Source organism: Citrus clementina, unplaced genomic scaffold (genome assembly GCF_000493195.1).
Source record: "Citrus clementina cultivar Clemenules unplaced genomic scaffold, Citrus_clementina_v1.0 scaffold_7, whole genome shotgun sequence".
Lineage (NCBI taxonomy): Eukaryota > Viridiplantae > Streptophyta > Magnoliopsida > Sapindales > Rutaceae > Citrus > Citrus x clementina.
Window position 1 is genome coordinate 8168770 of NW_006262075.1, and position 17517 is coordinate 8186286.

Here is a 17517-nt window from a genome sequence, read left to right on the forward strand (position 1 = left end):
AAAAGGTCAACCGTTACTGTCTCTCCCTCAGTGAAAAGGTGAGTGCCAATAAAGCTCTTGTCGCAGTATTTCCCGGTGAAGCTAAAATGGTGAGACTAGAGAGTTTTCTGAAACTGACGATGGCTCAATATGGGTACTGGTGTGGCCAGTAGACAGAGAAGTTAGCTAATGAGTATGATAATGAATTTGTTTTTGAGAGGTCATCATAGTTGCTTTGTTAAATAGCTAATCTGCTTGCACTTCCCATTTTTTCCTCCACAAATGAGCCAAACAGTCAAAAACTTTGTAGTTAATGGCAAGAGTAACATCTCTTGAAATTAATTTTTATTTCATTCTACAATTCAATAGACAAACGACGTCCCTTATCTAGAATCGTAAATGTCAGACCACGCAACATTACTCCACTTTTTTATCTAGACCTTTGCCTCGCTTGTTGGCTTGCGCCTTCAGCTATTCAAACCTCGAATTAAAAAAATAACCATATTTAATTTAATCAATCTAAATGAAAGTCTTATATATGTGTGTGTGCATGTATTTTGGTCAATAAACCATCCTTTATCGAAATTAATTTTTTTTTGGTGACTCGTTATCTTACTTTGAGCAAAGTTTACTTGCTCACCTGTTTCCTGATAATATATACAGGATATATTAGTTTGAGTACTGATGTTTGATGTTTGCCCTGGGTCAAACCCCAAAAAGAATCGAAATGACGTTGTTTCTACTCTAATTATTTTTGTTTTTATTCGCTATGAAACAACGACGTTTAGGGTTATCTGTGACTCTGTCACCAAAATATCACTCTCCTTCTGCTGCAGACTTTTTTCCCCCCCTTAGAAAGGAAAGAAAATCAACCATCTAATTCTCTTTTTCTCAGGGAAGCCAAAGGTTTGACATTCCCTCTTCTTGAAAGCCTAAACACACAATGTTTTATTTGTGAGGTTTCAGCAATGGAGGAATTAGAAGAAGACAATGGGTTTGAAGTGAGAGAGGAGCTCATGATTTCACCCAATGGTGGTCCAAAACCTACAAAGAGACTTGGCCATTTTCTCAAACCTTGCATCAACTCCATTAAAGCATCCACATAGTTGATGACATAACTTTTTCTTTGTTCTTTTTTCATGGCAAAACTCATTGCCACAGAAAGTATCCACAGATGACAGAACTCATTGCCCTTTCCTTCATCGACATTGACATTTGCATTCTCCTCGTTTCACCGGACAACCCCTTTTGACTAAACAACCGCAACCCAACCACAACCCAACTGCAATCTTCCATGTAAATCAGAAACGGTTCACAGCAAATCAGAACAAAGAACAAAGAAAAAAATTAAATCAGAAACACAAGCCAACTGCAATCTTCCTAATGTATCCTAACCAAAACGATTTCGACCAGACAACCGCAACCCAACCACAACCCAACTGCAATCTTCCATGTAAATTAGAAATCAGAACAAAGAACGAAGAAAAAGTTTAAATCAGAAACACAACCCAGCTGCAATCTTCATGACGTATCCTAACCAAAACCACTTCATTCACAGCTAATCAGAACAAACAAAAAAAAAATTCAAGCTGAAACAGTGCCGTTAAGAGAATGAAGAAAAGGAAGAAGCAAGGGTTCAGATGGATTAAAGAAAGAGGAAGAAGAAGGTTGCAAACCAAAACCAAAACGACTTCGTTGAAATCAGAATAAAGAACAAAAAAATTCAAGCCGAAACGTCGTCGTCCAATACCACTTGCAAACAAAAAAAAATTAGAACGACGACGTTTTGAATCTTTTCGGGGTTTGACTCGAGACAAACATCATTTTCCTATTAGTTTTTTTGGAGGCATTATTCCGCTACAAATCTTGTTCAGGGACCAAGGGTGGATCTAGCAAATTAATTCATAGGGGGGACAACATTATAATAAAAATAATAAATTATAAAATTGGTCCTAATATCAAATTTTATTTATAAAATTGGTGGAAAATTAAAGGAAATTTATATTTGAGTGGGATCAATTGCCCCCACACTCTCGAATTTAGATCCGCCTCTGCGTGGAACTTCTTACAACCGTATATGAAAAGTGATATATTCTCCGAAAGTAAATTCCCATTAACCCCAATAAAGGCAAAAAAAAAAAAAATAAATAATAAAATAAAATAAATTATATTTGGGTGGTGTTCAGTCGGGGGTTAGTTTCGGGGCAATAAGCATTTTCCATTCTATATGAGTTACAAAATGTAGTTTGTGCTCATTCTCTGCGGCCTGGGTAAAAGTTCCAGCTTATTTAGGTTTGATTAGGTCCAACCCATTTCTCAGCACATTGACCAGACATTTGACTTTGAAAACAAAAAAAAAAAAGCACCAAGATCCTCAATCTTTGCTTAAATGTCCGTAGACTGCCTTAATTTTGGTTTTATTTGGTATTGAGATTGGACAACTATAATTTTTAATATACAACATTAAAGTGTTTAATAAACACTAACTATTAAAACTTAAAAGTTAAATTGATTTGGTCAATTATTTTTATGATGAAAAACTTATAATATTTTTACTATTTTTGTCACAATTATTATTTAAAAGTTATGTATAATAATATATTATTAACTTTTATTTAATAACTATAATTTTTTTCACAGCAACTGAAATTTAAAAATTATAACATCTCAATACCAAACATAACTTTAAGGTAGTCTAACAGTCTCTTTTGCATATAAACCTTAGGATTATTGTAATTATTTTTGAAAAAAGTTTATGTGACCATTTTTGAGACTAAAAAGATCTTTGTGTAAGGTAAAGGCCGATCCGAAGATAGTTACAAAATCCAATAGCACAAATAGTATAAAACAAAACTTGCCCTAAAATAATTACAAACTGACACCAGTGGGGATAAAATATTGACGATGGCATCGTTTTTCTGAAACAGTGTGCAAGGACACAGGAATTTGTCAACTATGAAACCTAATCAAACTTTCATTTTCGCTGTCGTATCAAGTAAAATTGTTTATGCCAAAGCATTTCCCGGAAGACACACACACACACACACACACACATTATACAAGTAATCAAACAAGTGGAAAGCGAGTGGCATGGCAATAAATTCAAATAACATTAAAATTGCATGGTAAAAGTCCAATTATGCTGAGGTGGCTACTTGAAAATTTCAACAAATTAAGACAATTTGGGCTTCAATTATTTTTATTGGTGGGAATTGAACCTTTTTTATTCACACTGTGATCAGTTCTTACAAGCATAAATATGTCTCCTTTGCATTGACAATCTAAGCAAAAGCAGTTGACAGTTTTTCTCACGGCCTAAAAGAAATGGCAGGCAAAATTTCAAGCTCTGTGCTGCTGAAACTCTTCATTTTTGCCATGGTATTTTCCTCAATACTACCTTTCGAAGCTGCTCAACCTCCTGGTAATTGTATACTCATATATTTCTGACTTTTATCTTTTTTCTTGGGATGTTCTTTAGAAGCTGTTTTCAAATAAAATTATTTGTCATTTATTGATCAGGCCCTCCTCTGTATAAGATGCCTCCTCGAGCACCAATACGGCCTTCACCACCAATAAGGTTCTGTCCACAATGTGTGTGTTGCGCGCCAGCACCACCAGGCAAATGCTGCCCCTGCCGCTGCTAATGAAAACACAGTTCACAGTTGGGTCTCCATATGTTGATGTAATACGCATACCGTTCCAAGTGTTTCTGAGACCTATATCTATATATATAGCTGGCTGATATGAATAAATAAGAGAAACAGTGAGTTTCTACCTTATTGTATTGCAATATGGATTCATCGTCATGTGAATTCAATCCATGTCTCTTGTCTTCGAGTAAATACATATCAAGTCTGTTTGGTGCAGACAAGTATATATCACAACTATCCGAGACTCCGAGTAGCTTTGTGTGTAAGCTAGCTGACTTAATTACGAGTTTTTATGTGGCACCCATGAACTGATAATTAACAGTAAAAACAAATTAATGATGTGAATTAATAGGAGCTAGAATCATCTTACATTTCAAATGCTATAACAATCCTGGGTTTCTGGCAATCAATGCCTCGCCACTTTCGTTACAACTAAACGCAATTGGGCCTGGATCTACACAGGCCCAATTGTTAACGCAAATTTGCGTTTTACATTTGTCACGTTGGGCCCAACCACAACACTGGGCTGGATTTCGCTTTGTTGCAGTGAAACGCACCTTTCAGTGGAGAAGCAGCAACACGGTGCCGGTTCGGAGAATTCCGGTCATTGACAGTCTTCTCGACAGACTACGAACTCGGTGGGGGAAACAATTGATCGAACATTAATGATGTAATAAAGATCTCTTTAGTTTTTTTTTTTTTTTTTTTTTTTTTACTTTTACAACTTAAAAAATTATTTATTTCATCATTAATGTTATAAAATTGTAACAAAAAGGGTAAAAAAAAAAAAAAACACCGCTTTTGAGTTCTTTTACTATTATAAACTCGTTGCAGTCCTATGCGAGTTTTTTTTTTTAAATAAGAACAAGTTTTGCGTCAATAAATGTTTGGACTTCAAAATTATGGTGGTAGAGTTAGAGATGTAATAGATTTTTTTTTTTAAAAAAAAACAATGACCAAAAATTGAAAAAATCGGAATAGTTTACGATCAAGCTTTTTTTAGTTAACTTTAAACAACACAAAAAAAATTATTAAAATGAATAAATCATTTCACTTAAGAGTGAGGCTATTGGCACTCCTTTACTTATCTCTTAAAATTCCACTTGGATAATTACAATTATTTTCTAAATTAAAATTACGAGAATAGACAAATAATAGAAGAGTTTAATTGAATGCAGAAATGATTTCATAACTCTTTAAATTAACTAATTTTTTTTTTTAACAACGAAAGAAAGCTGGCAAAAAAGATAAAGAATCTTCTAAGAATTTAAGAGAAAAAAATATTTGCAACACTTGGTGCAATTTTTTAGTCCCAAGAGCTTTAGGCATACAAAAGAGTCGATTATGTGGTTTCCAGCATTTATGAGGATGACAAATCAATATTGTATATGATTTATCATAAGTCTTGTGAATCTCATTACCAAAGAATCCTTAGCACTCCCCTTTCCTGTTTACATATTCAAACCAACACCAAATCAATCACAGTTCTCAAATGACAATTGAGAGAGCAAGTTTAAATATTGAAATAAATTCTCCTTCTTAATTATGTTCAATGTGAATATTGAGAAAAAAAATTTTATGGGACATTGAATTATACGTAAATTACAGTAAGAAAAAAAAAGTACTAATTTTTTGTTAAACCCAGTCAGTTGATTCACATAAAAACAAAATATTCTAAGAAATATTGTTCGAGAGGTGTAAACCGTGAGAGAGGGATACAAATTATCAAGAGTTTTATATATAATTTCACATATGAGTTGTTCGCAACTTCACATATAATTTGACTGAATACACAAAAAATAAAAAAATAAAAAAGAAGAGACGTTGAGAAAGAGATGACGAGACTCGTGAATGGGGTTTACGATCTAGGGCTAGTTTTAGAAATTATGTGAGTGTTAATAGCAATAGTACAATGTTTTCAAATTTTTAATGGTGTTTATTTAGTAGAGAGGTTTTAAGAGAACATTAGGGGTGTGCCAATAGCCAGTGGCGGATCCAGCTTGGGACCAGTGGGGACTTAAGTCCCCACTGAAAAAAAAAATCCTTTATTAACTAATTTAATTTATCAAAAATTTCTAATAAATTTTTTCCTAAGCCCCCACTAATTTATATTCAAACCCCTAACACATAAACATAATTACATACTTTAAGTTTTTAAAACAAATAAAAAGATATGAGCTTTACAAACTAAAATTAAGCCCACAAATATTAATATTAATCAAATTTTTAAATAACCCACAAACCCATTAATAATATTTTATTATTCTTTACCTTTCTCCAATTCCTCTGCCTGCACCAATACGCAAATCTGAAACCCCTAAATCATCTTCTTGTTTCGGCATCTCCAAAAGCAAAGTGGAAAGTGATTTCTCCTCCAAATTTCAAACAACCCCTCGTTTCTTCATTCAATAAAATTAAGGTACAAATTAATATTTTATTTGCTTTTTATTTTATTATTTATAAATCATATATAATTATTTGTTGAATTGATGTAGTTGTTTTTCTTCCCCATTAGTTAGTGTATCATCGGGCTATTGGTGTATTTGAAAAATATAATGTGAATTATGTGATTGAGTGTAGATTTCATAAAAAAGAACACATATTATTAATTAAGAAAATAACAATTGCAATTAAGCATTTGCTTGTTTAGCTTTATTGTCTTGTAATGTTTGTTAATTAATTTATAGCATTAATATAATTATATAATAGGAGAATATGCTAAAAGTGCTACTAGCCTAAGTAAACTACTCAATATTCATAATCTTTATTTATATTTTGAAATAGGTATGGAAAGGTTTTACAAAAGAAAGGAGCCACAATTTTTAGAAAAAAATGATGATGCTTCAACAAGCAGAAGCATCCAAATGAGTTCTCTACAATTGATATCATGGCACTTGAGATTCAACTTGATACATATATTTTGGATATGGGCACTAGTGGTGAGTTTTCACAATTAAAGGATATTGGTGATCTTGCAAAGCGGATGGTCGAGACTAAGAGACATAATGTATACCCATTAGTTTACTTGTTAATAACATTGGCATTGACTTTACCTGTTGCCACTGCGAGTGTAGAGAGAGCATTTTCAGCCATGAACATTTTGAAGAATCGGTTATGAAACCGAATGGGAGAGCAATGGATGAATGATAGTTTAATTGTTTACATAGAAAAAGACTTATTTAATAATATTGATAATGAAGTTGTAATGCAACGTTATCAATGTATGAAAACTCGTAAAGGACAATTATAAACATATATTGAAGTATGATAAATCTTTCAAATTTATATATTTATTACTCTTTAAATTTTTTTATCGTCGTTGGGTAAGCCCCCAGTCAATCAACATGCTGTCTCCGCCCCTGCCAATAGCACCACTCTTCACTTAATTAGTGATCACATAATGAGTGGTGATCCCTGAAATATGAATGGTCATGGTGTTTAATTATGATGCGAAGAAAATATGGAGTTCGATATTTCTTTCGACTTTCTATTCCTCAAAAGCAATTTGGAGTCCATGGAACGGAAAATGTTGGCTCCTATAAAATGTGTAGGAAATGGTCGACTCACGACTCTGCCACAAAAGTCACAACTGTTTGTTTCTAGTCATCATCAACGTCAATTTTTTATTAATTTCCAAACTCGAAATCCTATGCCACCATCAAGTAATTTAATGTTTTTAGGAAGATATTTATGAAAGTTCGATAGTAGGTGTGTGGAATCAACTCGCAAGGATTTGACGTGGTAGACTTGGCGTCAATTCAAAACTTCAACAGTATGAAAAGATATATATGAAATTGTGGGGAAAAAATCTAAGAGACCTCAAAAGTATTGAGGTTCCAAGTTGGAAGTTTAATTCGTCTAATAGTTAGACCATGTGATCACATCTTATGACTATAAATATGTCTCAGTAGCGATATTAATTGAAGCATATAACAGTCAATTTTTTTTGGGCTAAAAACTGAGCTTATAATAACTAAGATATGGCAGGCAACAATCCAAGATGCATGCTGCTAACTCTTTTCATCTTCGTCATAGTATTGTCTCCAACGTTGCCATGCAAAGAAGCAGCTCGTTTAACAGCTGCTAATGGTAATTAATCTCATACAGAAATATATGACATCTTTTTACATATATTTCATAAGAGTACTTTTAAAGAAAACGCTTTCTGTAAAAATCTATAAAATTTCTCTAATTACTTTGAGTAGAAATTAATTAAAACGCCGATATATTATCCTTCATTTTGACAGGCATTAATGTTTATCAATTATTGCAGGTCTTAGCGGAGTGCAGAGAGCACCTTTCGCACCTACAATCGTGTGTCCACTTTGTGTTAGGTGTTGCGAGCCTGCACCACCAGGTCGATGTTGCAAGTGCGGCTGCTGAACGTCAATCAGGATGCTTTAATACATAATTTATACGAGGGTCAAGCTATGCTAAATATAGAATGTACCATATAACAAACCTTGAGTTGTCATTGGCGACAACACATAGATTTGTTGTTATTACAATTATATGTAATCTGATATAGTCCTATATACGGATAAGAGAATAAAGTGAGTCTATTTATTGTAATAATATGTGGATCGGTGTACGATTCCCATGGCATATTTATGAATCCATTATGATGATTATGGCTTCCCATTTATACGTATTTTGCTTTTTCTATTTTTAGAATTTAATTAATTAGGCAACTTAATATTATGAAAGATTTATTAATTGAGAAGATGAAAGATTTGCAAGATTTAAGGGTTTCTCAATCATTTTGCAGAACAAGGTTTACAGACAAATTAAATGTTATGAGTAACCTATTTTCATTCCAAATAATAAATGTGGGTGAGGCTATTTGCACTCTAAAAATATACTTTGAACACTTATATTTTTTAAAAAAATTTAATTACAAAAATATGCTTAATATACTCTACAGTTATTGATAATTTAGTATAATTAAACACAAGATTATTATTTTGGACACCTATTTATTTATAATTAATCTTTATTTTAAAATCTAAAACTTGCTTCTTCATGTCCAATAAAACAATCATTTGTCTAAATTAGAGATTGTTTGCAGTCCATGTATGATTTAAAAAAAAAAATTAGGTTCAATTTTTTTCCTTTTTAATGAGAATTAGGATCAATTTTTGTGGTACAAAAAGAATAGCAAGAGAGAGAGAGAGAGAGAGAGAAGCAATATAGGAAAAAACAACAACATTGAGGTGTAATAAGTTAAGAAAAATATTATTAAAATAATAATTTGTCAATGTAGACTTAAGATTGTACTACTTATTCTTACGGGTGTGTAGAGTAATAAAGATGAGTTAGAGATTTAAGTGATTTTTTTTTTATATTTTAAAGAATGTAAATAATAAGATTCAATAATATAAATTTTAAAGATGAGTCGATAAAGTAATAAAATATTCAAAATAATAAAATATTCAAAGTAATATATAAAAGTGTAAATATCTCCCACCTGTTTAGGGAATGAAATAGGGTGACCAAGATAAAGATGTTTGCTCATACATTATCGTGCTCTCCTCCAGAGTAAAAGCGAGTGTTAAGTACATAAAAGCATCAGGTCGGCCATGCTACTATTTCCGCCCCAGCACGAATCGCTCAGCCAAAGTGATATGAGCAGAACACGTGGGCTAACATGAGCCGACCAGAGATGAATACAACCAGGGAAACATACCGACCAGAGGTATATACCGAGCCGGCATCATCCCCAGAGAAGCGGGAACACGATCCCACAGAATCGCGGTAGTTGCGCTTTTCCCAGAACCGTTGAAGGACACGCGAGATCCACGTTTGCCCACAATGTAACAAGTAGAGTCCCATGAGGGGCTGCCACTACCCGAAAAAGGTGGGATGAATGGCAAACGGAAACGTGGGGACAGCGGCTATAAAAGAAAAAGAAATCGATGAAGAAGGGGATAAAAAAAAAGAGAGAGGGAAAACGCTGCCAAATTGCAACCAGGTCATTTCCTTACAAATTTTTAATAAACTCCTGGAATCCAAATTACACTGTTTTCCCGTAAACACCTTGTGCTAACTTAGGCATCGGAGGGTTTACGCTGGCAAAACCACCGGCGTCTCTGATCCATTTTTAGTGAGTGCAGGTCTATTGAGAGAAAGGAGGACGATTCCAATCCCAGTGAACGAGCAACAGTAGATAACACAAACGTTGGTGAAAGAATCTGGTCGGTCAAGAGGCGAGCAGATTTCAGCATCGACAGTGAGTAAATGGTCGAGCAGATCACCTCGACCAGGATATTATTGGTCACCTCGACCAGAATAATATGTGGTGACCTCGAGCAGATCACCTCGACCAGGATGTTATTGGTCACCTCGACCAGAATAATATGTGGTGGCCTCGAGCAAATCACCTCGACCAGGATGTTATTGGTCACCTCGACCAGAATAATATGTGGTGATCTCGAGCAGATCACCTCGACCAGGATGTTATTGGTCACCTCGACCAGAATAATATGTGGTGATCTCGAGCAGATCACCTCGACCATGATATTATTGGTCACCACGACCAGGATGTTATTGGTCATCTCGACCAGAATAATATGTGGTGACCTCGAGCACATCACCTCGACCAGGATGTTATTGGTCACCTCGACCAGGAAGTTACCAGAAAGCACGATTCAGTCAAAACATTTTCTCCGAAATATTAGGGACCATATTCTTAGTGGGCTGAAAATTAGTAGTTTTCTTGAGAATTCTAGGGGAGTGGATAAAAACCGCTATAGTTTCCTATAAAAACCCTAGGAATAGGGGGGCTTGGGGCTATCTCTTTCTCTCTTTCTCTCTATAAGCAACTGAACCCATTAGACCTTTTTCTCTGTTTATCACAGAGAAATTTCTCTTTCGCCTATGATTTCTTTAAGATTGATTATTTTGAATTCTTCTCCTTTAAATTTACTTAAAAACTTTTTGTTTAAAGCAATCATAATTAAGCCACATGAATTGTGGTATGGATTTTTCCAAGTAAGACCCGAATTGTTGACTTGAGCGTCGGAGGGCTCTCGCCGGAAAAACTTCCGTCACCTCCTGACTGTTGGTTGTGCTCACAAGCTCACAGGTTATCTGCTCATGGATCGTCTGCTCATGGATTATCTGCTCATGGGTTGTCTGCTCACAGAACATCTGCTCATAGAAAATCTGCTCATGGTGCTAACTAATCAGTGGCTTCGTACCAAACAAATTTAATGCTGATGCAGGATCTGAGATTTGATCAACTTATCCGGATTTCGGCATCAACATTTGGCGCCGTCTGTGGGGACCGGTACGAGAAGCCAATTTTTTGTCTCTATTAATTTTCATCTAGTCGAAGCAAATCAAAATGCTACAGTGCATAAATGGATGAGCTTGCTTAAATAAGGAAGCAAAAACCTTAAATGAGAGCACATTGAAGGCACACGTTTGTAGAAATCAGAACAGGTCAGAAGTTAAATTTTTATCTACAAGTAATTTTTTCATGAAAATTTAATTATTTCTCTAAATCCTGCTATGTGAGATGAGGATACCTTATATTCATTAAATTGATTGTGCTCATATTAGGGCTGACGGTATAACTTTGTTAACTTGATTTCTTGAAAGTTACTCAATATGAGAATAATTTAAGAAGGGAGAGCTAGGCTAGCGTTGAGAAGCCAATCAAAGTTTACTAATAAGGCATGCAAATGCTCTAAAGTCTCAAAGCCTGTTTTATGGCGAGACCAGAAACCAAGCGTGCCAGGATCTGCTCGACCAAGCGAAGGCGAGCAGACCCTTAAGTGTTATAAAAATTCCTAAGGCATGCAAAAGCTCACCAAGTCTCAAAGCCTGTTTTATGACGAGATCAGAAGCCAAGCGTGCCAGGATCTGCTCAACCAAGCTAAGGCGAGTAGACCCTCAAGTGTTATAAAAATTCCTAAGGCATGCAAAGGCTCACCAAGTCTCAAAGCCTGTTTTATGGCGAGACCAGAAGCCAAGCGTGCCAGGATCTGCTCAACCAAGCGAAGGCGACCAAACCCTCAAGTGTTATAAAAATTCCTAGGGCATGCAAAGGCTCACCAAGCCTCAAAGCCTGTTTTATGGCGAGACCAGAAGCCAAGCGTGCCAAGATCTGCTCGACCAAGCGAAGGCGAGCAGACCCTCAAGTGTTATAAAAATTTCTAAGGCATGCAAAGGCTCACCAAGTCTCAAAGCCTGTTTTATGGCGAGACCAGAAGCCAAGCGTGCCAGGATCTGCTCGACCAAGCGAAGGCGAGCAGACCCTCAAGTGTTATAAAAATTCCTAAGGCATGCAAAGGCTCACCAAGTCTCAAAGCTTGTTTTATGGCGAGACCAGAAGCCAAGCGTGCCAGGATCTGCTCGACAAAGCGAATGCGAGCAAACCACCAAAATTTCCAGTCTTGATTCGTTTCACTCTCAACACTAGAAACTAGGGGACTGGTATTTAGGGAATGAAATAGGGTGACCAAGATAAAGGTGTTTGCTCATACATTATCGTGCTCTCCTCCAGAGTAAAAGTGAGTAAATGGTTGAGCAGATCACCTCGACCAGGATGTTATTGGTCATCTCGAGCAAATCACCTCGACCAGGATATTATTGGTCACCACGACCAGAATAATATGTGGTCACCTCGAGCAGATCACTTCGACCATGATGTTATTGGTCACCTCGACCAGGATATTATTTGTCATGACCCAACCCAGACCTGGCAAGATATTGTCCGCTTTGGGCCTTAACAAGGCCTGCACGGATTTGTTCTTGGGGCGCCCATACACCCCAAAACGCGTCTTGCCAATTAAGGTGTGGATCACCCCTTATAAACCCAGCATCTCTCCCGTGCTTTGCCGATGTGGGATTCGCCTAGGGTGTTACATACACCCCCCTTTGGGGACTCAGCGTCCTCGCTGAGGTTTGCCCCACCATCGCTCAAGAGGACACGCGGAGCCGCTCTGATACCATAATGTCATGACCCAACCCAGACCTGGCAAGATATTGTCCGCTTTGGGTCTTAACAAGGCCCGCACGGATTTGTTCTTGGGGCGCCCATACACCCCAAAACGTGTCTTGCCAATTAAGGTGTGGATCACCCCTTATAAACCCAGCATCTCTCCCGTGCTTTACCGATGTGGGATTTGCCTAGGGTGTTACATACACCCCCCCTTGGGGACTCAGCGTTCTCGCTGAGGTTTGCCCCACCATCGCTCAAGAGGACACGCGGAGCCGCTCTGATACCATAATGTCATGACCCAACCCAGACCTGGCAAGATATTGTCCGCTTTGGGTCTTAACAAGGCCCGCACGGATTTGTTCTTGGGGCGCCCATACACCCCAAAATGCGTCTTGCCAATTAAGGTGTGGATCACCCTTTATAAACCCAGCATCTCTCCCGTGCTTTGCCGATGTGGGATTCGCCTAGGGTGTTACATACACCCCCCCTTGGGGACTCAGCGTCCTCGCTGAGGTTTGCCCCACCATCGCTCAAGAGGACACGCGGAGCCGCTCTGATACCATAATGTCATGACCCAACCCAGACCTGGCAAGATATTGTCCGCTTTGGCCCTTAACAAGGCCCGCACTGATTTGTTCTTGGGGCGCCCATACACCCCAAAACGCGTCTTGCCAATTAAGGTGTGGATCACCCCTTATAAACCCAGCATCTCTCCCGTGCTTTGCCGATGTGGGATTCGCCTAGGGTGTTACATACACCCCCCCTTGGGGAATCAGCGTCCTCGCTGAGGTTTGCCCCACCATCGCTCAAGAGGACACACGGAGCCGCTCTGATATCATAATGTCATGACCCAACCCAGACCTGGCAAGATATTGTTCGCTTTGGACCTTAACAAGGCCCGCACGGATTTGTTTTTGGGGCGCCCATACACCTCAAAACGCGTCTTGCCAATTAAGGTGTGGATCACCCCTTATAAACCCAGCATCTCTCCCGTGCTTTGCCGATGTGGGATTCGCCTAGGGTGTTACATACACCCCCCCTTGGGGACTCAGCGTCCTCGCTGAGGTTTGCCCCACCATCGCTCAAGAGGACACGCGGAGCCGCTCTGATACCATAATGTCATGACCCAACCCAGACCTGGCAAGATATTGTCCGCTTTGGGCCTTAACAAGGCCCGCACGGATTTGTTCTTGGGGCGCCCATACACCCCAAAACGCGTCTTGCCAATTAAGGTGTGGATCACCCCTTATAAACCCAGCATTTCTCCCGTGCTTTGCTGATGTGGGATTCGCCTAGGGTGTTACATTATTGGTCACCACGACCAGAATAATATGTGGTCACCTCGAGCAGATCACTTCGACCAGGATATTATTGGTCACCACGACCAGAATAATATGTGGTCACCTCGACCAGAATAATATGTGGTGGCCTCGAGCACATCACCTCGACCAGGATGTTATTGGTCACCTCGACCAAGAAGTTACCAGAAAGCACGATTCAATCAAAATTATTTCTCCGAAATATTAGGGACCATATCCTTAGTGGGCTGAAAATTAGTAGTTTTCTTGAGAATTCTAGGGGAGTGGATAAAAACCGCTATAGTTTCCTATAAAAACCCTAGGAAGAGAGGGGCTTGGGGCTCTCTCTTTCTCTCTTTCTCTCTATAAGCAACTGAACCCATTGGACCTTTTTCTCTGTCTATCATAGAGAAATTTCTCTTTCGCCTATGATTTCTTTAAGATTGATTATTTTGAATTCTTCTCCTTTAAATTTACTTAAAAACTTTTTGTTTAAAGCAATCATAATTAAGCCACATGAATTGTGGTATGGGTTTTTCCAAGTAAGACCCGAATCGCTGACTTGAGCGTCGAAGGGCTCTTGCCGGAAAAACTTCCGACACCTCCTGACTGTTGGTTGTGTTCACAAGCTCACAGGTTATCTGCTCATGGATCGTCTGCTCATGGATTATCTGCTCATGGGTTGTCTGCTCACAGAACATCTGCTCATAGAAAATCTGCTCATGGTGCTAACTAATCAGTGGCTTCGTACCAAACAAATTTAATGCTGATGCAGGATCTGAGATTTGATCAACTTATCCGGATTTCGGCATCAACACCACCCATAACAATACATAATACAATCTGATAGATGTTGTGGACTACAAAGGTTTCCACACTTTGTTTTTCAAGGCGACTCGGAGTCCGTGGAAAGAAGATGCCATGGGGCACCGAGAAAATGTCCAAGAACTAACTTGTCAAGGTTAACTATCCATATGAACTAAAATTTATTCTAAATCAAAGTTTTTCCTTTTTTTCTTTTTTCTTTTCCTGAACTTAGTGAAATCCCATCAAAACTCTCTGTACTGTTAAGAAAATGTTAAGAACAATGATAAATACATAAAACAATGAAATAAACAATGATGAAGTATTTTATCTCTGAGTGAATATTGAGAATTCTTTTTAAAAAGAGAAAAATATAAAATCAGTGATTAAAATTTTATACAATCATTACAAGATAATAATAATAATATTTTTTTTTTTGGAGTTATGGTTGTGCTCTCCTTTATTGTTTTACAAAATTTTATTATCATAAATCAGATTTTCATGATTATTTTCCCTCCTAATTATGACGATTAATTAATCGCAATACAAGCCTACTGGATACACAATACTTCGTCACCTCCTGTTTCTCAGAGGTGTCCTGGGAGTCCATGGAAAATGTTTAGGGACTGGTCAAATATAAGTGGCGTCAGGCTTTCGTTTGCAGTCACTTCGGCCCTGCCCCAATACTATTAACATGAAAAAGACCAACGTGCCATTCCAAAATAATAATTAACGAAGTAATCCAGAACATTAAATTGCATGTTCCCGGTAGATATGGAGGTTTAAGATTGTAATTACAAATTAACGATTTGCCAACTTGCCTATGACAGATTATTATTGCTTTTCTTATTTATTTCGGAATAAATTAATTCAGTCAAGCAAAGCGAGCCTTAAATTCGACGTACAAAGTTTTTATAAAGGTGGTGGAATCAACTCCTAGAAATCAATATTCAAATTAAATGGTAAAAGTCTTCGACTTGAGGAGTACGTAATTAGGGCTGCCTAGGCTGGTGCTGGGGAAGTTTCAAGGTAACCAAAATGCACTCAATCTGAAAAGGAGCACAAGCAAAATCAACCCTTTCGAATTAAGACTTTATGAATTGTGATCACTTGGTGTGACTATAAATATGTCACACATGTTGCCATGATAATTAATCACAGCATATAACACTACTAATTAATTAATAGTACATCTCTTTTTGCTTTCAATTTGAAAGACATGGCACGATTGATCAGTTCAAAATCCGTGCTGCTTACCCTCTTCATCTTTGCCATTGTATCGTCTCCAATGCTGCCTTGCGAAGCAGCTGCTAAATCCGCCGCTAATGGTAATTTTAATACGTGTTTCTATATAAGAGCCTTTTAATTTATTTTTTTTAATTAAAATCCCATCTAAACGAGTATTCTCCCAAAATCTTTTGATGCTTCAAATTTTCTTACCTTAATAAAATCGATCGCTTGTCCTCCGTTTTGATTTATTTATATATCTTAACGTTCAATTCATATGCAGATCTCGGCGCAGTGATGCGAGCAAAGAAGCTGCCGCCGTTCCCACCGAAAGTCTACTGTCTGCATTGCGTGTGTTGTGCACCTGCGCCTCCGGGTGAATGTTGCAAGTGCGACTGCTGAAAATAATTTAATTCGACCACAATAAGCAACTCGGTCGTCGTAATTAAGTAAATTCTATATATGTACTTAATTTACAGGTGTTTTGATCGCATGATGAACAAGAAAATATAAAGAGTTCTTTGTATAATTTATAATTCATTGGAGTATAATAAGATGAATCCACAGTATTATTTGTATCCACTGTGTTGATCGATCTAAATAATTTGATCTGAGCATTATTGTAATTTTCAATACTCCAGTAAAATGCAAATTTAAAGTTGGGCTCAGCAATGAATCAATGGCAATGCAGATTAACTTTTCACAGGACACGAGATAATGGTGTTTATATATGTCCGCAGAAATCTCGTGATTATATATTTACGTAAACCAATTGACTTGTTCAACAAAATAAGAAATTTAAAAAAAAAAAATTGTCCCAATCAATTCTGTGATGCAATATCCCGAAGTTGATACATTAAGTTTTTGGCATTAAATTTTGGAAAAAATTTTAGATTGTCTCTTTGTAAAATGATAATTTTTAAATTATTGTAGATTTCATCTTATTTCATTTTTGTTTAAAAGATGAAAATGAATTGACGTATACAATAATTCGAAGGATATTTTAAAATTTATTATTTTACTAGGTGTACTCTATAATAATTCCTTAAAATTTAGGCCATGGGAGATGGCAAATGGCAATGGCAACGTCGTGTGGGTCGCAAGAAGAAATAGTAGAGGAACCAGTCAACTATATATATATATATATATGTATGTATGTATCTATGTGTGTGTGTGTGTGAGTGTGAGTGTGTTGACCTTAGAAAATTTAGTCTATAAGTCTATTCCAAATAATTCAAAATCGATGCAAGTTTTCTGTAAATAAAAGTTTTTTAAGAAATGAAAATTTTATTAATAAAATTACTGTTATGAATGGGAAATAATCCAAAATTTAACAGTAGTCTTAGAGTTCAAGAGAGAGATTTAAAGGAACGAGCTAGCACATATTCGTATTCTCGTCCATAAATCAATTGTGTCACGGCTAGGACAGTTTTGGGGGGGGGGAGGAGAGAAGAATAATAATAATAATCGTCTCTTTTAGTCTTACGGCTTTGGGCTAACTAATTATCTTTCCGTTGAAAAACATTTATACTGCTACACGTCCATCGTTGTTGGGCTCAACGGACAACAACTGTGGGTCCTCGAGACGAGGCGGTTGTTGCCCCCTGCCGCT